Here is a 23,532-nt window from a genome sequence, read left to right as displayed (position 1 = left end):
TGGAGCCTCAGCTTCACGATGTTAACTCCTAGTCGTCTGGAAAAAGTACAGTGGTACCTTGGGTTACATACGCTTCAGGTTACAGACTCTGCTAACCCAGAAATAGTACCTCGGGTTAAGAACTTTGCTTCAGGATGAGAACAGAAATCGTGTGGCGGCAGCGAGAGGTCCCATTAGCTAAAGTGGTGCTTCAGGTTAAGAACAGTTTCAGGTTAAGAACGGACCTCCGGAACGTACTTGACCTGAGGTACCACTGTATAAGTGTGCAAAATAATCCTCAGGGCTTGAGGGAACCTAAGGAGCTGCTTACCCGTTTGCCTGAAAGGATTTATGCCAAAGAAGGGACCGCTCAGTTGCGCCACTGATGTAGAAAGAAGCCTCATCATGCAACAGTGACAATCCTGTGTATGGCGTTCATTCAACGTTGCCAGTGCTGCGAGTGACCTGGGTGCAAATCCAGACTGGCATTTTCTCTGCTGACATGCAAAGAAGGCGCAGGCAGCCAAAAGCTTGCAAGCATCCTGTGAGGGTGGGATTCAAACCCACAGCACAGTGCACAACACATTAGCAGTCCACGGCCTTCACCACTTGACCATGTCATCCGGAACATGATATCCGCAGCTGGGTGGCCTTGCATCTTTCCAGCTAAAGCCCAGATGTGCTAAAAATTGCATCACAGAGATCTCCACCCCTCTTGGCCTGAGGTTTTACTCAGCTAAGAGAAAAACAGTCATTCAAGCCATTTCAGATTCCTTTTACCAAACTGGAAGGGGAGCATGCTGGGCCCATTACCCAGAGGTTGATAGAAGAAAAATATCACCTGCTATTCTGCTGCTGCTTTTTGCTTCTGCACTGGACGCAACATGCTAGAGGTCCCTACACATTTTGGTCAGGGTGCTGAAAATCTCCTCTGGGCCATCCAACCACACAGGAGGTTTTTCTTCGGCAGACATTGTGCCCAGGAAGGAGAAGGTCCTCGTCGTCTGCACCAGTGGTGTAGAGGCATCATACGAGGTTCCCAATCTTGTGACCCGGGTTCGAGTCCCGGCTGGTGCATACCTTCCTATTGTTTTTTTCCCTTTCAGAGAGTTGAAGACAGTTTCAGCCTGCCAGCTAGAAGTTTATGCCTTAAAAGAGGATTTCCTAAACTGGTGGTCCACAAGCTTCATTCAGGTGTTCCGTAGAGTGCTGTAAGGTTACAACTAAAAATCATTTAGCACAGCGCATTACAGCTGCTACAACAGGCAGGAAACGTATTAAGTGGTCCACCAAGATCCTCAGCAATTGTCAAGTGGTCCTTGGGGGGAAAATATTTGGGGACCACTGCCCTAGGACTTCCAGCCAGTGGGGAAAAGGGCTAGCAAAGAAGGAAACTAAACTGATTCAGCCACCTCATCATGGGCATAATGCCTGCAAACGTCCCTGGGTGGGCTCGAACCACCAACCTTCTGGTTAACAGCCAGACGCGCTAACCGATTGCGCCACAGAGACCTGGAAAAAGGTGCCCCTCAATCTCTTATTATGCTTCCTTTGATGCCATGCAAAAGAAAAAGGTCCAATTTTATGCTCTGCAAATAACTGCTGTGGGCCAGGCAAGACCACAGGAGGTTTTCCTTTGGCAGGATCACTTGCCTGGAAGGAAAGACCCGCATCAGCTGCACCAGTACTGTAGACCAGAGGCAACATATGAGGTTCCCGATCTTTTGACCTGGGTCCGATTAATGGGAAAAAGGGATGATGAGATAGAATCCAAACCCACATGTGCAGAGGACAACAGATGTCTCATCCTGGACAAAGTGCCTGCAACCGTCCCTGGGTGGGCTCGAACCACCAACCTTCTGGTTAACAGCCAGACGCGCTAACCAGTTGCGCCACAGAGACCTGGGCAGGGCTGCCCCTCAGTCTCTTTTATCCTGCAGTTTTGTTGCCGGAACTGGACAGATGACAAACAAACTGATGATGCGCACTAGGCTCTTTCTTGCTCCATCCAGCAGAGTGGCGCAGCGGAAGCGTGCTGGGCCCATAACCCAGAGGTCGATGGATCGAAACCATCCTCTGCTAGGTACTTTTACTTTTGTGGGTGTGAGTGGAAATTATTTCCCTGCAGCTACTAAGGAGGAAGCTAGGAAGCTGCTGTGCCCCCCTCCTCTGGCAACAAGCCTGGGAAAAGGAATATTGTTGAAAAGAAGAGAGAGATGACATGCTAATATTGCTTTGCTGTAAGATGTTAGCAGGATCCAAAGACACACGGCTCCATTGTCTCTTGAAATGGGTGTATGTCAACCATCTGCAATAGCCCAGGTGGGAAAGTCTGTATCTTCCGTTTGTAGAATAAAAATAGCCACGGCAACTGGAGACAGTGGATGCTGGCATGATACTGCCTCATTACAGGTTGGAGAATCCAAATAAAGTCATTCCCAGACTGGATACCTAGCTGCAATGATCCACAGCCAGCCACTTTCTCCCAACCAGCCAGCAGAGTGGCGCAGCGGGAGCGTGCTGGGCCCATAACCCAGAGGTCGATGGATCGAAACCATCCTCTGCTAGTTGGCAGTGACTGCCTTTTGCTTTTTCCTTGGACAACCCACAAAAGAAAAGGGGAAAAGGATTCCTTGTCTTCTGCTGAGTAGGACAGCACAACAACTCCCTCCTCTGGCAAAAGGCCTGGGAGAAAGGATCCTACCACCACTGTCCACGTTTCTTATTCTCTTTCAGCAAGAGGGCAGTTTTTCCTTCCCCTTACCTTGGCAGGGGGTTCGAGGTGGATCCATCTTGGTTGGCTGCTGAGAAAAAGCTGTGTGACTGCCTAGTTTATCCTTTGAATCAGAATGTGAAAGTTGGAAGGGGTCCTGGAGGTCCTCTAGTCCAGCCTGATGCTGAATGCCAGATTGACAATGCAGGGTGCAATAATAGCATGGATGCTGGAAGCTGGAGACAGAGGCAGGCATGTATTGCTCAGTGCTGAACACAGAATTGTGGCTTGGGGCTTCTACTGCAGACTGAATGCTGCAAACCCCTAAATCTGGTTCTCAGATTGTATATAGCAGGCACATCTAGCAGTAGATCACTGGCTCCTGAACCCAAAAAGCAGGGTTTTCCTTCCTAAAAAAAGGTCAACAACTTTCTTTGACCTGAACACCAAAAAAGGAGGTAGATCACTGCCAGTTTTCAACTCTGTGAGTAGATTGCAGTCTCTTGGGAGCTGGCTACCCCTGGTATATAGCTTCAATTAAAGCCACATATCCTAAAGACACCACAGTCTCCACTGAGCTTTGTTCAAAAGAAACTGAACCCTGGGTAAAACACTGCAACCCCTGGAATCTCTTGCCACTTGGAGACTGGGGTGTGTGCAACACTATCAAAGCATAGCAAGCAACTTACTAGCAGGTTGGACCAAAGCAATAGCAGCACGCCATCTTCCTTCGAGGCGATTCCTTCTGCCAGGCCTTTTGCCAGAGGAAGGAGTTGTTGTGCTGTCCTACTCAGCAGAAGACAAGGAATCCTTTCCCCCTTTTCTTTTGTGGGTTGTCCAAGGAAAAAGCAAAAGGCAGCCACTGCCAACTAGCAGAGGATGGTTTCGATCCATCGACCTCTGGGTTATGGGCCCAGCACGCTCCCGCTGCGCCACTCTGCTGGCTGCTTGGGAGAAAGTGGCTGGCTGTGGATCATTGCATCGTTTGTCAGCCATCCATCCCTTTCTGGGAATGTTCAGGCCAAAAGAGGCTGAGGGGCAGAGTCTCTGTGGTACGATAGGTCTGTGCATCTGGATGTTACTTTGGAGGACGGCTGTGGGCACCGCATCCCTCATAAAGCAGATGAATGGTGAAGCGGGTGGACTGCTAATCCAGTGTTTCCCAAACGTTTTTGGGCAACGGCACACCTGTTTACCGGAAAAAAATCTCGCGGCACACCACCATTAAAGCCCCGCCCCGTGACGTCAGCGCGCAGCGTCACGCCGGGAGGGACGCACAAAAGTGAAAGTTTTTTCCCTCCCCCTTGCCGGGGTGGGAGGAGGCAGCAGAGCGAGGGACTGAGGGACGGCGGCAGCTGAGGCGGCCACCCCTCGACGCCGTCCCAAAAGCCGCCAAAAAGCCCTAAAAAAAGAGGAGCAGCACAAAAAACACACCACACACGGGGGGCGTGTTCTAATTTGCTTCTAACTCCGGGTTAGAGCGCAGCACGTGGAGGATGGGTGGGGAAAGAGAGAGGAGGCGCACTGATAGAACGCCAGGCACGGGGGCCGCCAGGGAGAGCCAGCGCGCGCCCCACCCCGGACGCTCGCGGCCACCGCCATCCCTCCCTCCCAGGGAAGGCGGGATTAGAGCAAGCGCCCGGGCAGCAAGAAGCGCGCGCGCGCCGGCCCTGCCCTGGATCCCTCAGAACCGCCAGTCTCTGGGAAAGTGGGCGTGGCTTCAGAACTCTCAGGCAGCAGCACCCGCCGCCCGGCAAGGCTTCCCATTGGGAGGCGCGAATGCTTTAGTGGGCGGGGATTGGTGCAAATATAGGCAGGGCGGGCTGAGAGGAGGAGCCGCCGCCGAGGAGCAGCGGCACCAGCAGCGTTTCCTCTCCCCCCTCCCCTCCTGTGTCAACAAGCGGGGCGCCTGCGCCGGGGGTTTGCGCGTCAGGCAGGCAGCCAGGCAGGCAGACGGCGAGAGCCCCGCGCTGGGCAGCCGCTGCTCGCCGCCGCCGCCCCGCGTCTCGCCGCCCGACTCGCCCGCCTCCCTCCCACGGCACACCAGCCGATGTCTCACGGCACAGTAGTGTGCCGCGGAACACCGGTTGGGAAACACTGTGCTAATCCATTGCACTCTGCACATTTGGGTTTGAATCCCACCCTCCTCAGCTGTTTGCAGACTTTTGCCTGCCTGCACTGTTTTTGCTTGTTGACTGAGCAAAAGGCAGAGGAAGAGATGCTGGGCAGGACTGTGATGTCATCCTTTTTAGATCATAAGACTGATGACAGGAATTGTCTCATTACCGATCTGGGCTTGAGTCTTGACTGGTGCATTCCTTCCTCCACCTTTTAAAAAAAAATACACACACACACCCTATATCCAGGGGTTTCAGGGCAGTTCACAGAAAAGATCAACATAAAAACCACAATATATAAAAGCAACATAAAAACAGCAACCCAATAACACCCCATCTCCCCAAAAGGGCCACATTTTTAAAAGGGCATAGGATGTCAATCGGATCAACCAAAGGCCTGGTTAAAAAGGAGTGTTTTTGCCTGGAGCCTAAAGGTGTATAATGAAGGCACCAGGCGAACTTCCCTGGGGAGAGCATTCCATAGACAGGGAGCCACTGCAGAGAAGGCCCCGTTCTCGTGTTGCCACCCTCCAGACCTCTCAAGGCACACAAAGGAGGGCCTTACAAGATGATCTCAGGGTCCACACAGGAGCCATTTCAGAGCGGCGGATCAGCACTCCCCAACAAAAGAGCTGCTTAAATATTGTACTCCTAAGGGGCTACGGAGGGTGGGCTTGAACCCCCATGTGTGCAGAGGACAACAGATTCACTACTCAGCCACCTCATTGCAGGTAGAAGGCCAGCAGCCGTCCCTGGGTGGGCTTGAACCACCAACCTTCTGGTTGACAGCCAGGCATGCTAACTGATTGCGCCACAGAGACCTGGGCAGAGCAGCTTATTGGCCTCTTGTTATGCTCGGTTGCTTGGGAAGTTCATTTTTTATCAAACCTGTGCTGTGGTGCCATCAGAGATAGGCAAGGTGATCTCTGTCCTTCCATTCTTTCAAGCGATGACCACTGTATCCAACTGCCAATATATGGCTCTCTGCTTGTCAGATGTCCTAGCGACTCTGTCCATTGCACTTTCCAGCCAAAGGAACGCACATGGTAGATAGTTAACTCTTATTTGTCAAAGCTGACACTTGACACTCTTTTCTACAACTCTGAATACCCAGGCACACCAGTCTAGAGTCTAGGTAGTTATTCCCCGGAGCAGCTGCAGCATCAGGGGACCACTCCATGAATTTATGCATCTTCCCCCAATGGGCTGCACACACACAGCCAGAGACTGTGCCTGCGTGGAAACTGCCTCTGCTCATCCCTCTTCAATCCCCTCCTGGTTCTGGGAGACAGTTGTGCAGAAGAGGGTGGGAAAACAAATGGCCTTTAACTTTCCTGGTTTACTCTTCTTCCCCTTCTACTGACTGAGCCTGTGCTCCATATCTGACATTTCCCCTGCCTCCAACTCTTACCTCCAGGCTGGCACAGTTCCCACAAATCACTGGCCCCTTCCTCCAAGTGAGACTGCAGCCCTCCTCCCCCGTCTCAGACTTGCCTATATCCTGCCAGTCCATGCCCTTCCCTGCCAAGTGTTTCAACTCCATTGAGGAAACCCTGCTACTTGGCATGATGTCCAAAGGGCAAAGAGCCATCTATTAGCAGTTTGATACAGTGCTCGTAGTTGGAAAGTAAGGAGGGAAAGAAAACACACTGCGTATCCCTGGTGGTCTAGTGGTTAGGATTTGGCGCTCTCACCGCCACGGCCCGGGTTCGATTCCCGGTCAGGGAATTCTTTTGCCATATGGCAGGAGGGCCATTCCAGCCAAATCTTTGTTATGTCAACAGTACTGAACCTTTTCCAGGAACTCATGTTCTGGCCAAGACCTAATGCCAAAGGAGGAAGAGTACCCTACTCGGGAGCAAGAAAATACCCTTCTCCTCAAATTTGGGCGTTGTCCAAGTCAAAGACAAAAGGCAGCCCTTGCCACCTAGCAGAGGATGGTTTCGATCCATCGACCTCTGGGTTATGGGCCCAGCACACTCCCGCTGCGCCACTCTGCTGGATGGGGCATGAATGTGTGTTTGTCAGGGACCAGGAGTCGATTCTTTTTCATCAAGTGAAGCGAGGAATCTGAACTCAAAGGGCTGGCAGGGACAGCCCCAGAGGTGCTGCAGCCAGAAGGAGTTGTGGGGCCAGTGCCCCACCACATCCATCTGGAGCATGTGGCATTGCCATTCTCTGAGCGCCAAGAACTCCAAGCCAAAAGGATCTTTATTGGCCAGGGGGCAGGAACAAGGGCCACAGCTAAGGCAGAGTTTCTGTAGTGTAGTGGTTATCACGTTCGCCTCACACGCGAAAGGTCCCTGGTTCGAAACCAGGCAGAAACATGGTGCTCCACTTTTAATAATTTTTTGAGTAAAATATAGAAGAAATAACATCTAAAGCAAACATTGTGAACTACCCCAAACAAAACAGACTGGATAGCTACTCACAACTTGAGCATTACAATGGAAGCCAGAGATTTGAAAATTGTTTTAAAGTCTCGCAAGAAAAATCAATACGAAATTACACACCTCATATGTTGTTTGCCGATAATGCTTGGGTACATTCTTGCTTGGGTAAATCTGGCCACAGATATTTTTTTAGGGTCAGGTAGAATATGACCCTGTTGTATTTGTCCATGGAGTTTTCTTGGCAAGGATGACAGGCCTAGACAGCATCTTGAGAAGTAGAGATGTCACCTTGCCAACAAAGGTCCGTATAGTTAAAGCCATGGTTTTCCCAGTAGTGATGTATGGAAGTGAGAGCTGGACCATAAAGAAGGCTGATCGCCGAAGAATTGATGCTTTTGAATTATGGTGCTGGAGAAGACTCTTGAGAGTCCCATGGACTGCAAGAAGATCAAACGCATCCATTCTTAAGGAAATCAGCCCTGAGTGCTCACTGGAAGGACAGATCGTGAAGCTGAGGCTCCAGTACTTTGGCCACCTCATGAGAAGAGAAGACTCCCTGGAGAAGACACTGATGCTGGGAAAGATGGAGGGCACAAGGAGAAGGGGGCGACAGAGGACAAGATGGTTGGATAGTGTTTTCGAGGTTACCAGCATGGGTTTGACCAAACTGCGGGAGGTAGTGGAGGACAGGGGTGCCTGGCGTGTTCTGGTCCATGGGGTCACGAAGAGTCGGACACGACTAAACGACTAAACAACAACAACAGAATATGACCCAGTTGTGGGATCATATAAGTTATGACAGAGCACCATGTACAGTACCATCAAATGTACTTTTCAGTTTGACTACCCTCAAATGTCTGTTCCATCCTTTAACTTCTCCAACTCAAGACTCCCCCACAAAAAACTTGGTTCCACCAGCCTTTACAGCCCTCATTGCTTGGAAGAACAGAGGGACAGGGATCACCTTGCACATCCCTGATGGTCTAGTGGTCAGGATTCGGCGCTCTCACCGCCGCGGCCCGGGTTCGATTCCCGGTCAGGGAATTCTTTTGCAAGATGGAAAGAGGGTCAATCCAGATGAACGTCTGTTATACCACCAGTGCTGAACCCCTTCCAGGAACTCAGACCCTGAAGCCTCATTTATTTTGGTCCCGCAGTTGCGGTGCCAGTCATGGGCAACCTTGGAAGATGGTGGATTCTCCTTCATTGCAGGTTTTTTGAAGTGAGGTGGATCAGGGGATCCTTGGGTTTCCTTCCAACTCTACAATTCTGTGTTTCTATGGACATTCATCTTGATTTGTTTGTGGAGAGCTTAGACAGCTTTGCTTCAAGCAAATTGTAATTCTACACTTCTCAGGGCATTTCCCTCCTGCTGTCTTTATTTGCAAAAAAAAAATCCATCTTAGGGGAAGGAGCTTTTTGTGCAATAGATCCATTTCAACTACAATTGCTCACCCTGAATTTGGTATCCTGGCGAATTGACCCTTCCTATAGCCAAGAGAAGATGTCATCCTCCTCTTTTTGCCCAAAAAGAGCCAAATGTGGGGGGTGCCAGCCAGACCTGACAATTTATCAGTGGTTATTTTGTCTGCTAGGCCTAGAACATCATTCTTCCCGGAACTGGTTCCTCCTTGAACTTGAACTAGTTCCTTTTCAAAATGAACTTTGCCAGCACCGAGCATAACAGGAGGCAGAGAAACAGCTCTGCCCAGGTCTCTGTGGCGCAATGGGTTAGCGCGTCTGGCTGTTAACCAGAAGGTTGGTGGTTCGAGCCCACCCAGGGACGGCTGCTGGAAATCCACCTGCAATGAGGCGCCTGAGTGGTGAATTGCTAATCTGTTGTGTTCTGCCCACATGGGGGTTCAAGCCCCCATCCTCAGTAGCCCTTTTCCCTAGGAGTTCAGCACATTATCCAAGCAGCCAAAAATAGTCACTATGACTGTGAATATAGTGAGTGCTGTAAAATAAGAAAGAGGGACTTGGGGTAGTGTTTTCTCCCAGATCACTATATCTCCTTATTTCACCCTTTGGCAATAAGCACCCAATACTGCTTTTCCTCATCATAATACATGCTGAATAAATAAATGTGTGACTCTTACTGCTTTATTGCTGGCCAGGTGGAGAACACTGCAGAAACTGAAAAGCAGAGCAAAGGAAAGTTCAAAGGGTGGCGTCTAACCCTAGCCCATAATATTTAACTCCTCAAGGCTTGCTTGTTGAGTACCCTGCTCTCACTCTACTTGTGGAGTTGTTGAAGGGGACGCCAGTTCTGCCACTGACCCTTTGAGCTGCAGGACAGTTCCTCCTCCCCTTTCTCCATTGAAACCAGGAAATTGGCAGAAGGACACATGCACATCACATCCTTAGTCTGTCAGTAGTGTTCCAGTAATAAGATCTCAGACCAAGGATTGTACCGCCCAGGTCTCTGTGGCGCAATGGGTTAGCGCGTCTGGCTGTTAACCAGAAGGATGGTGGTTCAAGCCCACCCAGGGACGGCGGTGGGCAGGATTCCTGGACGAGGTGGCCGAGTGGTGAAGGCGATGGATCCATTGTGCTCTGCACGCGTGGGTTCGAATCCCACCCTTGTCAGTCCCTTTTTTGGATCTTCTTCTTTGGCGATTGCTCGTAGCCGAGTAGGACTGTCTTCCCTGAATATGTTCCATAAATGACTGTGGAGGCCAATTCTGGATCCACACGCCCTTCCACAGTGGCAACTTAGGTTTCTGGGTGAGAGATGATCATGCTGAGGATTAGATGGGTTTTTGGAAGACGCCTGTGCGTGAATTTACTTTATATGTGTAGATCAGGGCATGCTGACCAAAACACAGAGTTAGGCTCTATTCCAGGCAGTGTCTCCCCTTCTCTTCTGAAGCAGAATTCGTTCTCCCAGATCAGTTGCCAAAGGAGGGAGGGCCTACAGCGTCCTCCTCAGTAGCAGGAAAATCTCCCCCGCATTTTTGGGTTGTCCAAGTCAAAAGCAAAAGGTAGCTGCTGCTGACCAGCAGACGATGGCTTTGATCCATCAACCTCTTGGTTATGGGCCCAGAACGCTTCCACGGCGCCACTTAGCTGGATGGGGTATGCCCCACCCCATCCATCTGGAGCATTTGGCACTGCCATTCTCTGAGTGACAAGGACTCCAAGCCAAAAGGATCTTTCTTGGCCAGGGGCAGGAACAAGGGCCTCAGCTAAGGCAGAGTTTCTGTAGTGTAGTGGTCATCACGTTCGCCTCACACGCGAAAGGTCCCTGGTTTGAAACCAGGCAAAAACATGGTGCTCCTCTTCTTTTCTTTTCTTTTTTTAATATGCCTACTGAATTCTTTTGTAAGGTGTAGAAAGAAATAATATCTAAAACAAACAGGAACAATCACAGTGCACTACCCAAAACAAAACACAGACTGGATATCTACCCACTAACCCAGGCTTCCTCAACCTCAGCCCTCCAGATGTTTTGAGACTACAATTCGCTGCATCCCTGACCACTGGTCCTGCTAGCTAGGGATCATGGGAGCTGTAGGCCAAAAACATCTGGAGGGCCAAAGTTGAGGAATGCTGCACTAACCCTAGCATCAATGTAGGGTGTGCAAGAGGCCCTCTTGACCCAAGTGCCACTATTATTTCTTCTCTCTCAGTCAGGACTCCACTTGCAAACATGTGACCTACATAGCTGGCGCCTTTACTTCCAAGAGAGAGTTCACCTGACAGGCTTTGTGGTTGGAAAGCTCCTGTTATTGTCTGAACGAAATGGTTCACAAGGGAGAGGGTTGAAACAGAAGAACCATGTAACCTGCTTTAAGAGGAATTGAGACCTCAAGTCTCACTAGAGACAAACCATAAAAATCTTCCTTGGAAACCCTTGTTCACGCTTGCTGCAAATTTGTAACCAAGGGATCCATGCCGAATGTTAGCCAACCAATCCTGCAGTTGCGGTGCCAGTCATGGACAACCTTGGAAGGTGCTGGACTCTCCTGCGTTGCAGGTATTTTGAAGCAAGGTGGATTAGGGTATCCAGTTGGACTAGGTCAGTGGTGGCCAAACTTCGTCCTCCAGCTGTTTTGGGACTAAAATGCCCAGCATCCCTGACCACTGGTCCTGTTACCTAGGGATGATGGGAGTTTTAGTCCCAAAGCTGCTGGAAGGCCAAGTTTGGCCACCACTGGACTAGGGGATCCCTGGGGATCCTTCCAACTCTATGATTCTGTGTTTCTATGGACATTCATCTTGATTTGTTTGTGGAGAGCTTAGACAGCATTGCTTCAAGCAGATTGGTATTCTACCCTTGTCGGGGCATTTCCTGATGCTGTCCTTATTTGCAAAAATAATAAAAAAAAAATCCAGGTTGGGTTAAGGGGCTTTTTGTCCAATCGCTCCATTTCAACTACAATTACTTCCCTTCCTTGGTATCCTGGAAAATTGGCCCTGCCTATAGCCAAGAGAAGGTGGAATCCTCCTCTTTGTTGCCCAAGAATAGCCAAATGTGGGGGATGCCAGCCAGACCTGACAATTTATCAGTGGCTATTTTGTCTGCTAGGCCTAGAACATCATTCTTCCTGGAACTGGTTCCTCCTTGAACTTGAAGTAGGTCCTTTTCAAAATGAACTTTCCCAGCACCGAGCATAACAGGAGGCAGAGAAACAGCTCTGCCCAGGTCTCTGTGGCACAATCGGTTAGCGCGTCTGGCTGTTAACCAGAAGGTTGGTGGTTCGAGCCCACCCAGGGACGGCTGCTGGAAATCTGCCTGCAATGAGGAGCCTGAGTGGTGAATTGCTAATCTGTTGTGTTCTGCCCACATGGAGGTTCAAGCGCAGCCTTAGTAGCCCTTTTCCCTAGGAGTTCAGCACATTATCCAAACAGCCAAAAAGAGTCACTATGACTGTGAATATAGTGAGTGCTTTAAAATAAGAAAAAGGAACTTGGAGTAGTTTTTTCTCCCAGATCACTTTATCTCCTTATTTCACCCTTTGGCAATAAGCACCCAGTACTGCTTTTCCTCCTCATCATAACTGCAGAATAAATAAACGTGTGACTCTTACCGCTTTATTGCTGGCCAGGTGGAGAATACTGCTGAAACTGAAAAGCAGAGCAAAGGAACGTTCAAAGGGTGGTGTCTAACTCTAGCCCATAATATTTAACTCCTCAAGGCTTGCTTGTTGAGTACCCTGCTCCCACTCTACTTGTGGAGTTGTTGAAAGGGACACCAGTTCTGCCACTGACCCTTTGAGCTGCAGGACAGTTCCTCCTCCCCTTTCTCCATGGAAACTGGAAATTGGTATAAGGACACATGCACATCCCATCCTTAGTCTGTCAGGAGTGTTCCACTATTAAGATCTCAGACCAAGGATGCTACCGCCCAGGTCTCTGTGGCGCAATGGGTTAGCGCATCTGGCTGTTAACCAGAAGGATGGTGGTTCGAGCCCACCCAGGGATGGCTGCTTGCAGGATTTCTGGACGAGGTGGCCGAGTGGTGAAGGCGATGGACTGCTAATCCATTGTGCTCTGCACGCGTGGGTTCGAATCCCACCCTCGTCGGCCCCTTTTTTGGATCCTCTTCTTTGGCGATTGCTCGTAGCTGAGTAGGATTGTCTTCCATGAATATGGTCCTGTGGACTGTGGAGGCCAATTCTGGATCCACACACCCTTCCACAGTGGGGACATAGGCTTCCCCATAGGAGTTGATCATGCTGAGGATTAGATGGGTTTTTGGAAGATGCCTGCCTGTGAATTTATGTGTGTAGATCAGGGCACGCTTGTTATCATCCGCCTGTTCTGCCATTGAGGACTTCTTGGATCATTCTTTGTCTAGCTCCTCCCCTTGGGCCTTACTACCTTTGGCGACCCTACTGGGAGTACAAGACTCCCGACGGCTTCACTTACAAGGATCATAGGAACGTGCAAGCCCACTAACCATGACAAGGTGATGATCCTGCAAGCAAGCCTTTTTTGGATATTCCTCTGTGGCATAAGCCTTTGGTTTACTATACTACCTTTGCCACTCTGTAGGGTCAGCTGTTGATTTGGCCTACAGAAGGAAAATCTGCCCCTTGACTAGGAGGCTGGCTGGCTAGTCAAGTGCCATTTCCTTGCAGTTGGCCCATCACATGAAAAGAATAGAGAAGCAGAGATCACCATGCACATCCCTGGTTAGGATGCACTGCGGCCTAGGTTCAGTTCCCAGCCAGGAAATTTTGCCAAATGGAAGGAGTGTTGCAGCTCCAGCTTCTGCCTTATGGCCAGCATTGAATTATGTCAAAGAACAGAATGAAGCTGTTGCCAAGGCCTGGACTCCAGGTTGCACTTGGGTCCCTAGGAGAGGGATTGCGGCAGCGAAGGTTATAGCAATCTTCAGAAATAAAAATAAAAAAGATTGGTGCTCTAAGCACAAGCTTATTCTGCCTATTGGTTGATCCAGTACTGTGCGTTGGGGGGGTGGGGAGATGTTATTTCTCCCTTAAAAGACGTGTCTCCCCATCTCTTCTGCAACAGGATTCGTTCTCCTAAATCAAAGGAGGGAGAGCCTGTAGCGTCCTACTCAGTAGCAGGAAAATCTCCTCCCTGCATTTTTGGGTTGTCCAAGTCAAAAGCAAAAGGTAGCTGCTGCTGACCAGCAGACAATGGCTTTGATCCATCAACCTCTTGGTTATGGGCCCAGCACGCTTCCACGGCGCCACTTAGCTGGATGGGGTATGCCCCACCCCATCAATCTGGAGCATGTGGCACTGCCATTCTCTAAGTGCCAAGGACTCCAAGCCAAAAGGATCTTTCTTGGCCAGGGGGCAGGAACAAGGGCCTCAGCTAAGGCAGAGTTTCTGTAGTGTAGTGGTCATCATGTTCGCCTCACACGCGAAAGGTCCCTGGTTCGAAACCAGGCAGAAACATGGTGCTCCTCTTCTTTTCTTTTCTTTTTAAATATGCCTACTGAATTCTTTTGTAAGGTGTAGAAAGAAATAATATCTAAAACAATCAGGAACAGACATAGTACACTACCCAAAACAAAACACAGACTGGATATCTACCCACTAACCCAGGCTTCCTCAATCTCAGCCCTCCAGGTGTTTTGAGACTACAATTCCCAGCATCCCTGACCACTGGTCCTGCTAGCTAGGGATCATGAGAGCTGTAGGCCAAAAACATATGGAGGGTCGAGGTTGAGGAAGCCTGCACTAACCCTAGCATTAATGTAGGGGTCTGAGAGGCCCTCTTGACCTAAGTGCCACTATTATTTCTTCTCTCTCGGTCAGGACTTCCCTTGCAAACAGTGTGACCTACATAGCTGGCACCTTTACTTCCAAGAGAGATTTCACCTGGACAGGCTTTGTGGCTGGAAAGTTCCTCTTACAGTGGCACCTCTGGTGGCGAACGGGATCTGTTCCGGAGGCCCATTCGCAACATGAAAAGAGCGCAACCCGCAGTGGCGCATCTGCGTATGCGCAGGTTGCGACTCGCCGCTTCTGCGCATGTGTGTGACGTCATTTTGCATGTCTGCGCATGCGCGAGCGGTGAAACCCAGAAGTAACCATTTCTGGTACTTCTGGGTCGCCGCAGGACATATCCTGAAAGACTATAACATGAAGCGGATGTAACATGAGGTATGACTGTATTGTCTGAACGAAACAGTTCACAAGGGAGAGAGTTGAAACAGCACAACAACGTAACCTGCTTTAAGAGGAATTGAGCCCCCAAGTCTCACTAGAAACAAACCACACAAATCTTCCTTGGAAACCCTTGTTCACACTTGCTGCAAATTTGTAACCAAGTGACCCATGCTGAATGTTATCCAACCGATCCTACAATCAGGTGCCAGCTAAGCAGGTCACGCTATTTGCAAGCAGGTGCAAACAGCAGGCAGCTCCTGCTTTAGGCTAAGTTCTTGTTCACCCCACAAAACATAGAATGATAGCATTGCAGAGTTGGAAGGGACCCCAAGTTGGAAGTCAGGGGGCAGACTCCTTACAACTCTCAGTGCTGATAACAAACTGGGAGCTCCCAGAAGTCTTTGGGGGAAGCCACAACTGTTTAAAGTGGTACCATGGAACTTTCAATGAGTGGGGCCTTGGTTTCCCTTCCCCAGGGAAGAGGATGACCACATGCTGCTTTTCAGCTTCCTAATGCAGTGGGAACTCTTCACAGCAAGCAAAGAAAACCTGCCATTTGGCAGGATGTCTGACTGGCAGAGAACCATTTCTTAGCAGCTTGATGCGGAGCTCATCTCTCGAAAGAACGGAAGGACAGGGATCAGCTTGCACATCCCTGGTGGTCTAGTGGTCAGGATTCGGCGCTCTCACCGCCGCGGCCCGGGTTCGATTCCCGGTCAGGGAATTCTTTTGCAAGATGGAAAGAGGGTCATTCCAGATGAACATCTGTTATACCACCAGCAATGCTGAACCCCTTCCAGGAACTCAGACCCTGAAGCCTCATTTATTTTGGTCCCGCAGTTGGGGTGCCAGTCATGGACTACCTTGGAAGGTGGTGGACTCTCCTTCGTTGAAGGTTGGACCTCCAGCTGTTTTGGGACTACAATGCCCATCATCCCTGACCACTGGTCCTGTTTCCTAGGGATGATGGGAGTTGTAGTCCCAAAACAGCTGGAGGGCCAAGTTTGGCCACCACTGGACTAGGGGATCCTTGGGTTTCCTTAAAACTCTACGATTCTGTGTTCCATGGACATTCATCTTGATCTGTTTGTGGAGAGCTTAGACTGCATTGCTTCAAGCAAATTGCAATTCTACACATCTCAGGGCATTTCCCTCCTGCTGCCTTTATTTGAAAAAAAATCCGGCTTAGGAGAAGGGGCTTTTTGTGCAATAGACCCATTTCAACTACAATTGCTCACCCTGAATTTGGTATCCTGGCAAATTGGCCCTTCCTATAGCCAAGAGAAGGTGCAATCCTCCTCTTTTTTTGCCCAAGAAGAGCCAAATGTGGGGGGTGCCATCCAGGCCTGACAATTTATCAGTAGTTATTTTGTCTGCTAGACCTAGAACATCATTCTTCCTGGAACTGGTTCCTCCTTGAACTTGAACTAATTCCTTTTCAAAATGAACTTTGCCAGCACCGAGCATAACAGGAGGCAGAGAAACAGCTCTGCCCAGGTCTCTGTGGCGCAATGGGTTAGCGCGTCTGGCTGTTAACCAGAAGGTTGGTGGTTCGAGCCCACCCAGGGACGGCTGCTGGAAATCCGCCTGCAATGAGGCGCCTGAGTGGTGAATTGCTAATCTGTTGCCCTCTGCACACATGGGGGATTAAGCCCACATTCAGTATCTCTAGGAGTTTAATGCAATATCCTTTTGTTGGGGTGTGCTGGTCTGCCTCTCTGAAGGGGAAACCAAGGCCACACTCCTTTAAAGAGAAGTATTTTGGGGGGGGGGGTTACTGGGTTGTTATTTTTGTTTTGATTTTATGTATTCAATATTTTATGACAACCGCCCTGAGACCTTCGGGTATAGGGCGGTATAGAAATTAATTAATTAATATAATAATAATAATAGGCAAAAAGCAGAGGAAGGAATGCACTGCCTCTCCCCCCACGCTATTCACTTTCAATGAGTGTAGCCTTGGTTTCCCTTCCCTGGCAAAAACTCCCCACAGAAGAGGATGACCAAATCCTGCTTTTCAGCTTCCTAACGGAGTTGGAATTCTTCACAGCAAGTAAGGAAAACCTGCCACTTGGCAGGATGTCTGACTGGCAAAACACCATTTCTTAGCAGTTTGATACGGAGCTCGTCTCTTGAAAGAGTGGAGGGACAGAGATCACCTTGCACATCCCTGGTGGTCTAGTGGTTAGGATTCGGCGCTCTCACCGTCGCGGCCCGGGTTCGATTCCCAGTCAGGGAATACTTTTGCAAGATGGAAAGAGGGTCATTCCAGATGAATTTCTGCTGAACCCCTTCCAGGAACTCAGACCCTGAAGGCTCATTTATTTTGGTCCTGCAGTTGCAGTGGCAGTCATGGACTACCTTGGAAGGTGGTCGATTCTCCTTCGCTGCAGGTTTTTGGCAGCGAGGTTGGAGAGCCACCTGTCCGGGTTCTTTAGCTGTACGTCCTGCATTGAAGAGAGTTGGACTAGGTCAGTCGTGGCCAAACTTGGCCCTCCAGCTGTTTTGGGACTACAATTCCCATCATCCCTGACCACTGCTCCTGTTTCCTAGGGATGATGGGAGTTGTAGTCCAAAAACAGCTGGAGGGCCAAGTTTGGCCACCACCAGACTAGGTGATCCTTGGGGATCCTTTACGATTCTATGTTTCTATGGACATTCATCTTGATTTGTTTGTGGAGAGCTTAGATGGCATTGCTTCAAGCAAATGGCTATTCTACCCTTGTCGGGGCATTTTCCTGATGCTGTCCTTATTTGCAAAATAAAAATAAATAAATAAATCCAGCTTGGCTTAAGGGGCTTTTTGTGCAATATATCCATTTAAACTACAATTACTTCCCTCCTTTGGTATCCCAGTAAATTGGGCCTGCCTATAGCCAAGAGAAGGTGGAATCCTCCTCTTTGTTGCCCAAGAAGAGTCAAATGTGAGGGTGCCATCCAGACCTGACAATTTATCAGTGGTTATTCTCTCTGCTAGGCCCAGAACATGATTCCTCCTGGAACTGGTTCCTCCTTGAACTTGAACTAGTTCCTTTTCAAAACGAACTTTCCCAGCACCGAGCATAACAGGAGGCAGAGAAACAGCTCTACCCAGGTCTCTGTGGCGCAATCGGTTAGCGCGTCTGGCTGTTAACCAGAAGGTTGGTGGTTCGAGCCCACCCAGGGACGGCTGCTGGAAATCTGCCTGCAATGAGGAGCCTGAGTGGTGAATTGCTAATCTGTTGACCTCTGCACACATGAGGGATTAAGCCCACCCTCAGTATCTCTAGGAGTTTAACGCAATATCCACGCAGCCCTTTTGTTGGGGTGTGCTGGTCTACCTCTCTGAAAGGGTTGGGGGAAGTAGGTTGGGGGAGGGGTTACTGGGTTGTTACTTTTGTTTTGCTTTTATGTATTCAATATTTTATGACAACCGCCCTGAGACCTTCGGGTATAGGGCAGTATAGAAATCAAATAAATACCGTATTTTTCGCACCATAGGACGCACTTTTTCCCTCCTAAAAAGCAAGGGAAAATGTGTGTGCGTCCTATGGAGCGAATGCAGGGCGGGAGGCAGGCGGGAAAAGCCCCCAAGAGCCGCACACAAGCTCCGTGCGCTCTTGCGGGCTTTTCCACAGAAGGGAGAAGGGACTGACTGGCCGCATCAGTCCCTTCTCCCACCTCCCAGGAAAGCCAGGAGAAGCCGTGCAGCCCTTTTAAAGTGCGCGCGGCTTCTGCCGGTTTTGCGGGAGGTGGGGGAATTCCCCCACCTCCCAGAAAAGCCAGGAAAGCCCTGCGCAGCATCTCCCGGCAAGGAGAGGCTGCGCGGGGCTAAAGGGGAAGGCAAAACAGCGAGCGGGATCCATCCCGCTCGCTGCCTTGCCTTCTTCCATAGCCGCGCGCAACCCCTCCGCAAGGAGAGGCTGCGCGGGGCTAAAGGGGAAGGCAAAACAGCGAGCGGGATCCATCCCGCTCGCTGCCTTGCCTTCTTCCATATCTGCGCGCAACCCCTCCGCAAGGAGAGGCTGCATGGGGCTATGGCTTCTTTAGCCCTGTGCAGCGTCTCCCGGCAAGGAGAGGCTGCATGGGGCTAAAGGGGAAGCCAAAACTTGGCTTGCTCCATAGCTGCTCGCAACCCCTCCGGCTGCTCTTTGGGGCTGGGGGGGGGGGAAGATTTTTTTCTTGATTTCCCCCCCTAAAAACTGGGTGTGCCCTATGGTCCGGTGCGCCCTATGGTGCGAAAAATACGGTAAATAAATGCATAAATAAATAAATAATAAAGACTATTTACAGAAATACTGTAAAATTAATGAATGTTAGAAGAATGTTGGAATGAAGTTATATGGCTTTAGTAGAAATGTTATAAGGAATTAAGTATAAATAGATTAATAAAATATTAAAGGAAAAATAAGGTTAGAATGTGTTAAGATAAGTATAGGATAGAAAACAGAGGAAGATGGAAAGGAATTGCTGAAACAATTAGCAGAAGTGGAATACAAAAAGGGAGGTGTGAGGAGGTCGTTGAAATAAGTGAATGAAAGATAAGATACTGAAATTGTTTGATGTGTTTTAAACTGTTTTTGTTTGGTTTTGTTAGTTTAATGTGTTAGTGTTATGTAGTGTTTTTGTATTGTATTGTATTGTATTGTCCATTTTCTTCTTCTTCTTCTTCTTCTTCTTCTTCTTCTTCTTCTTCTTCTTCTTCTTCTTCTTTTTTGTAGTGTTTAAATTGTTGGAAAAGTAATAAATATTATTTTCAAAATAAATAAATAATAAATAAATAAAAGGCAAAAAGCAGAGGAAGGAATGCACCAGCCACGACTCATTCCAAGATCAGCAATGAGACCATTCCTGTCATCAGTCGTAACATCTAAAAGGGATGGCACGAAAGGACAAAGGATTGGGAGAGAGGAGGAAGAAAGCAAACTCCCTCAAAAGTTCTGAGGGATAAAATTTGTATAGTAACTAGCTCTAAACTGGCTGATGGGCCACGCCCAGCTCATTTCCTTCACCCAGGCAGAACCCACAGTGGGAACATCCTGGGCCCAGAACACAGAGCTCAAGAGACTGAAACCAACCAGCCGCCCCTTGTGCTCCCCGCAGGTGCCAACTCTGCCAGGCTTGGTGCCAGGAGAGGGAGGGGCTTTGGTGTCCTGACTGGGCCATGAAACTCATGGGTTGACCAGGGCCAGTCACTGCCTCTCCCCCTACCCTATTCACTTTCAGTGAGAGTGGCCTTGGTTTCCCTTCCCTGGCAAAAACTCCCCATGGAAGAGGATGACCAAATGCTCCTTTTCAGCTTCCTAACAGAGTTGGAACTCTTCACAGCAACTAAAGAAAACCTGCCACTGGGCAGGATGTCTGACTGGCAAAGCACCATTTCTTAGCAGTTTGATACGGTGCTTGTCTCTTGAAAGAATGGAGAGAGAGAGATCAGCTTGCACATCCCTGGTGGTCTAGTGGTCAGGATTCGGCGCTCTCAGCGCCGCGACCCAGGTTCGATTCCCGGTCAGGGAATTCTTTTGCAAAATGGAAAGAGGGTCATTCCAGATGAACTTCAATTATACCACCAGCACTGAACCCCTTCCAGGAACTCAGACCCTGAAGCCTCATTTATTTTGGTCCCACAGTTGTGGTGCCAGTCATGGACTACCTCGGAAGGTGGTCGATTCTCCTTTGTTGCAGTTTTTTTGAAGCAAGGTTGGAGAGCCACCTGTCAGGGGTTCTTTAGCCGTACTTCCTGCACTGAAGAGAGTTGGACTAGGTCAGTGGTGGCCAAACCTGGCCTCCAGCTGTTTTGGGACTACAATGCCCATCATCCCTGACCACTGGTTCTGTTTCCTAGGGATGATGGGAGTTGTAGTCCCAAAACAGCTGGAGGGTCAAGTTTGGCCACCACTGGACTAGGTGATCCTTAGGGATCCTTTCAACTCTACGATTCTATGTGTCTATGGACATTCATTCTGATTCGTTTGTGGAGAGCTTAGATGGCATTGCTTCAAGCAAATGGCTATTCTACACTAGTCAGGGCATTTTCCTGATGCTGTCCTTATTTGCAAAACTAAAAATTAAAAAATCCAGCTTGGGGGGAGGGTTTTTTTGTGCAATAGATCCATTTCAACTACAATTGCTCACCCCGAATTTGGTATCCTGGCAAATTGGCCCTGCCTATAGCCAAGAGAAGGTGCCATCCTCTTTTTTTTTGCCCAAGAAGAGTCAAATGTGGGGGATGCCATCCACCACCCGACCATTTATCAGTGGTTATTTTGTCTGCTAGACCTAGAACAGGCTTCCTAACCTCGGCCCTCCAAATGCTTTGAGACTACAGTTCCCATAATCCCTGACCACTGGTCCTGCTATCTAGGGATCATGGGAGTTGTAGGCCAAAAACATCTGGAGGAGTTCACAGGGTTGTTTGTGAGGATTAAATGTGTAGGAGGAAGATGCACACCATCTTGTCCTCCTTGGGGAAAGAAGATGGATATTAAATGTAAGAAATAACTAAATAAATATTGCTTAGAATTTAGCAGTCTCACTGCTGTGTCCCAGGTCTAATTAATGTATGAATGGGTTACGACCATAGAGTAAGCTGTCCTGCCAGGCCTAGCTCACCTTGGGAGGAACTAGGTAACCAAGCTTTTGTTTCTCTTCAGTCTACCTGATGAACTCAGCATGTGAAGAGGCTAAGCTGGTTGCTCCCCCTTAGCTGCATGGCTCTCACAAGCCATTCTTGTGTTAAAAAGGTAAAGGTACCCCTGCCCGTACGGGCCAGTCTTGCCAGACTCTAGGGTTGTGCGCTCATCTCACTCAAGAGGCCGGGGGCCAGCGCTGTCCGGAGACACTTCCGGGTCACGTGGCCAGCGTGACATCGCTGCTCTGGCGAGCCAGAGCCGCACACGGAAACACCGTTTACCTTCCTGCTTGTAAGTGGTCCCTATTTATCTACTTGCACCCGGGGGTGCTTTCAAACTGCTAGGTTGGCAGGCGCTGGAACCGAATGACGGGAGCGCACCCCGCCGCGGGGATTCGAACCGCCGACCTTTCGATCGGCAAGCCCTAGGCGCTGAGGCTTTTACCCACAGCACCACCCGCGTCCCATTCTTGTGTTACTATACCAATAATTTAGGAACTTTTACCACTTTCTAAAACGGGTTTGGCTGCCTGTGTGACTTTTCAAACTGCTGCATTAGTGGCACCGAAGTTACCTCCCTGGGGCTTTAAATGCCAATAGTAACACCCTGAATTGGGCCCATAATCAATTGAAAGCCAGTGCTGATCTCTGAGATTGTTACCTGAGGGGGTGCTACCATGAGAAGAGGCTTTTTTTGGTGTTGGCCTCGCTACTTGTGAAATGGCCCCCCTCTCCACCACCAAGGTATGCCTGGCACCCTCCTTTTTGAAAGGTTTCAGGCATTTGGAGCTTATTTTAGCTGGCGGGATCTGTAAGACTCACCATTTGTCTCCTGTATGTGGTCCCCCGTACCCCCCACTTTTACTGGTCATGTTTCTTTCAATTGGTTTTAATGTATGTTGCTTTGGGTCACTTTTGTGAGGAAAGCAAATAATCATCATCATAATCTGGAAGATATGAGGTCAGAAAGGGCTACCTTAAAAGGTCGGCCAGGATTCTCCTTTCCTGGGATGGGAATTATGGTATGGTAGCTGACTAGTAGCTCAGTTTAAAATGCCTACAACTTTGCTCACCTATTTATAGGAGTCCCATCAAAATAAGTCTAAGTCATTGGTATTTAAAAGGGGGGGGGGGACTTTTAATGGAGTTTATATTTCCTTGGATACGTATTTTAAATCTATTTAATCAGTATGCTAATTGTTAAATTCCACTTTGACCGTTTTAATATTTATGTAAAAATTATGCTTAAATTCTGGTTTTACTATGCTGGCCGTTTAGCCGCAGTAAGAAACATTCATTCGTAAGTGAACGCTTGAGATCTGGGAATTCCTGTCCACGTACCGATTCTCTCTTTCAACGAAGGACCAATGACTGAAGTTTGGCGCCCAGGTACCTGAATGAAAGGAAACGGAGCGTCTCCCTCTTAAGACTGAGATGATGGAGAGACGCTGGTAACGGGGGAAGGAACGGAACCTCGAAGGGCTCGTAAACCGCTTTCCCCTCTCGGTGCTCCAAGGGTTAAAGGCAATGACGTCATTCTTCGCCTCCCTCCCCCGCCCAGGAATTCCGAAGTGGGAGGAGGCTTCCTTATCTCTTCGCGGGAAGTCTGCCACGTGGGGTTCCTTGGCAGAGAGGAACAGCCAAGGGGCAGCATTGGAGGCGACAGGGCGGGGAGGGGCATTTGGGTGAGGAGGAAGAGAGGAAGGAAAGGGCAACGCCTTTGCTTTTTTTGGTGTGTGTGTGTGTGGGGGGGAGAACAGGGCGCCCACCCAGCTGCTTTCTCTTTTTTTATAAACATATTTATTTGGGTTTTTCAAATTAAAATTTTACAGTAACATATCAGGATACAATACAAAGGTCCGCATGGTTAAAGCTACGGTTTTCCCAGTAGTGATGTATGGAAGTGAGAGCTGGACCATAAAGAAGGCTGATCGCCGAAGAATGGATGCTTTTGAATTACGGTGCTGGAGGAGACTCTGGAGAGTCCCATGGACTGCAAGAAGATCAAACCTATCCATTCTTAAGGAGATCAGCCCTGAGTGCTCACTGGAAGGACAGATCGTGAAGCTGAGGCTCCAATACTTTGGCCACCTCATGAGAGGAGAAGACTCCCTGGAAAAGACCCTGA

The 23,532-nt window shown here is 49.2% G+C and overlaps 22 non-coding genes across 22 annotated transcripts; 18 read left to right on the top strand and 4 right to left on the bottom strand.

The window, feature by feature from the left end:
• The first annotated feature begins 985 nt into the window (after window positions 1-985).
• TRNAG-CCC (transfer RNA glycine (anticodon CCC)) lies at window positions 986-1,056 on the top strand. Its single transcript has one exon. It is a non-coding gene; the product is annotated as a tRNA-Gly (tRNA).
• Window positions 1,057-1,417: 361 nt separating this feature from the next.
• Window positions 1,418-1,491, bottom strand: TRNAN-GUU (transfer RNA asparagine (anticodon GUU)). Its single transcript has one exon. It is a non-coding gene; the product is annotated as a tRNA-Asn (tRNA).
• A 316-nt stretch (window positions 1,492-1,807) lies between these two features.
• Window positions 1,808-1,881, bottom strand: TRNAN-GUU (transfer RNA asparagine (anticodon GUU)). The gene has a single exon. It is a non-coding gene; the product is annotated as a tRNA-Asn (tRNA).
• Window positions 1,882-1,989: 108 nt separating this feature from the next.
• TRNAM-CAU (transfer RNA methionine (anticodon CAU)) lies at window positions 1,990-2,061 on the top strand. Its single transcript has one exon. It is a non-coding gene; the product is annotated as a tRNA-Met (tRNA).
• Window positions 2,062-2,474: 413 nt separating this feature from the next.
• On the top strand, window positions 2,475-2,546 carry TRNAI-UAU (transfer RNA isoleucine (anticodon UAU)). The gene has a single exon. It is a non-coding gene; the product is annotated as a tRNA-Met (tRNA).
• Window positions 2,547-3,562: 1,016 nt separating this feature from the next.
• On the bottom strand, window positions 3,563-3,634 carry TRNAM-CAU (transfer RNA methionine (anticodon CAU)). Its single transcript has one exon. It is a non-coding gene; the product is annotated as a tRNA-Met (tRNA).
• A 1,922-nt stretch (window positions 3,635-5,556) lies between these two features.
• Window positions 5,557-5,630, bottom strand: TRNAN-GUU (transfer RNA asparagine (anticodon GUU)). The gene has a single exon. It is a non-coding gene; the product is annotated as a tRNA-Asp (tRNA).
• Window positions 5,631-6,465: 835 nt separating this feature from the next.
• Window positions 6,466-6,537, top strand: TRNAE-CUC (transfer RNA glutamic acid (anticodon CUC)). The gene has a single exon. It is a non-coding gene; the product is annotated as a tRNA-Glu (tRNA).
• Window positions 6,538-7,063: 526 nt separating this feature from the next.
• TRNAV-CAC (transfer RNA valine (anticodon CAC)) lies at window positions 7,064-7,136 on the top strand. Its single transcript has one exon. It is a non-coding gene; the product is annotated as a tRNA-Val (tRNA).
• A 1,038-nt stretch (window positions 7,137-8,174) lies between these two features.
• Window positions 8,175-8,246, top strand: TRNAE-CUC (transfer RNA glutamic acid (anticodon CUC)). Its single transcript has one exon. It is a non-coding gene; the product is annotated as a tRNA-Glu (tRNA).
• A 668-nt stretch (window positions 8,247-8,914) lies between these two features.
• On the top strand, window positions 8,915-8,988 carry TRNAN-GUU (transfer RNA asparagine (anticodon GUU)). The gene has a single exon. It is a non-coding gene; the product is annotated as a tRNA-Asn (tRNA).
• A 635-nt stretch (window positions 8,989-9,623) lies between these two features.
• Window positions 9,624-9,697, top strand: TRNAN-GUU (transfer RNA asparagine (anticodon GUU)). The gene has a single exon. It is a non-coding gene; the product is annotated as a tRNA-Asn (tRNA).
• Window positions 9,698-10,400: 703 nt separating this feature from the next.
• TRNAV-CAC (transfer RNA valine (anticodon CAC)) lies at window positions 10,401-10,473 on the top strand. Its single transcript has one exon. It is a non-coding gene; the product is annotated as a tRNA-Val (tRNA).
• Window positions 10,474-11,850: 1,377 nt separating this feature from the next.
• TRNAN-GUU (transfer RNA asparagine (anticodon GUU)) lies at window positions 11,851-11,924 on the top strand. The gene has a single exon. It is a non-coding gene; the product is annotated as a tRNA-Asn (tRNA).
• A 632-nt stretch (window positions 11,925-12,556) lies between these two features.
• Window positions 12,557-12,630, top strand: TRNAN-GUU (transfer RNA asparagine (anticodon GUU)). Its single transcript has one exon. It is a non-coding gene; the product is annotated as a tRNA-Asn (tRNA).
• A 19-nt stretch (window positions 12,631-12,649) lies between these two features.
• On the top strand, window positions 12,650-12,731 carry TRNAS-GCU (transfer RNA serine (anticodon GCU)). Its single transcript has one exon. It is a non-coding gene; the product is annotated as a tRNA-Ser (tRNA).
• A 1,273-nt stretch (window positions 12,732-14,004) lies between these two features.
• On the top strand, window positions 14,005-14,077 carry TRNAV-CAC (transfer RNA valine (anticodon CAC)). Its single transcript has one exon. It is a non-coding gene; the product is annotated as a tRNA-Val (tRNA).
• Window positions 14,078-15,446: 1,369 nt separating this feature from the next.
• On the top strand, window positions 15,447-15,518 carry TRNAE-CUC (transfer RNA glutamic acid (anticodon CUC)). Its single transcript has one exon. It is a non-coding gene; the product is annotated as a tRNA-Glu (tRNA).
• A 773-nt stretch (window positions 15,519-16,291) lies between these two features.
• Window positions 16,292-16,365, top strand: TRNAN-GUU (transfer RNA asparagine (anticodon GUU)). The gene has a single exon. It is a non-coding gene; the product is annotated as a tRNA-Asn (tRNA).
• Window positions 16,366-16,961: 596 nt separating this feature from the next.
• Window positions 16,962-17,033, top strand: TRNAE-CUC (transfer RNA glutamic acid (anticodon CUC)). The gene has a single exon. It is a non-coding gene; the product is annotated as a tRNA-Glu (tRNA).
• Window positions 17,034-17,888: 855 nt separating this feature from the next.
• On the top strand, window positions 17,889-17,962 carry TRNAN-GUU (transfer RNA asparagine (anticodon GUU)). The gene has a single exon. It is a non-coding gene; the product is annotated as a tRNA-Asn (tRNA).
• A 2,256-nt stretch (window positions 17,963-20,218) lies between these two features.
• On the top strand, window positions 20,219-20,290 carry TRNAE-CUC (transfer RNA glutamic acid (anticodon CUC)). Its single transcript has one exon. It is a non-coding gene; the product is annotated as a tRNA-Glu (tRNA).
• The last annotated feature ends 3,242 nt before the right edge of the window (window positions 20,291-23,532 follow it).

Source organism: Podarcis muralis, chromosome 2, assembly GCF_964188315.1.
Source record: "Podarcis muralis chromosome 2, rPodMur119.hap1.1, whole genome shotgun sequence".
Lineage (NCBI taxonomy): Eukaryota > Metazoa > Chordata > Lepidosauria > Squamata > Lacertidae > Podarcis > Podarcis muralis.
The sequence above is the reverse complement of the archived record's forward strand: the minus strand, read 5'-3'. Positions and strand labels throughout refer to the sequence as shown.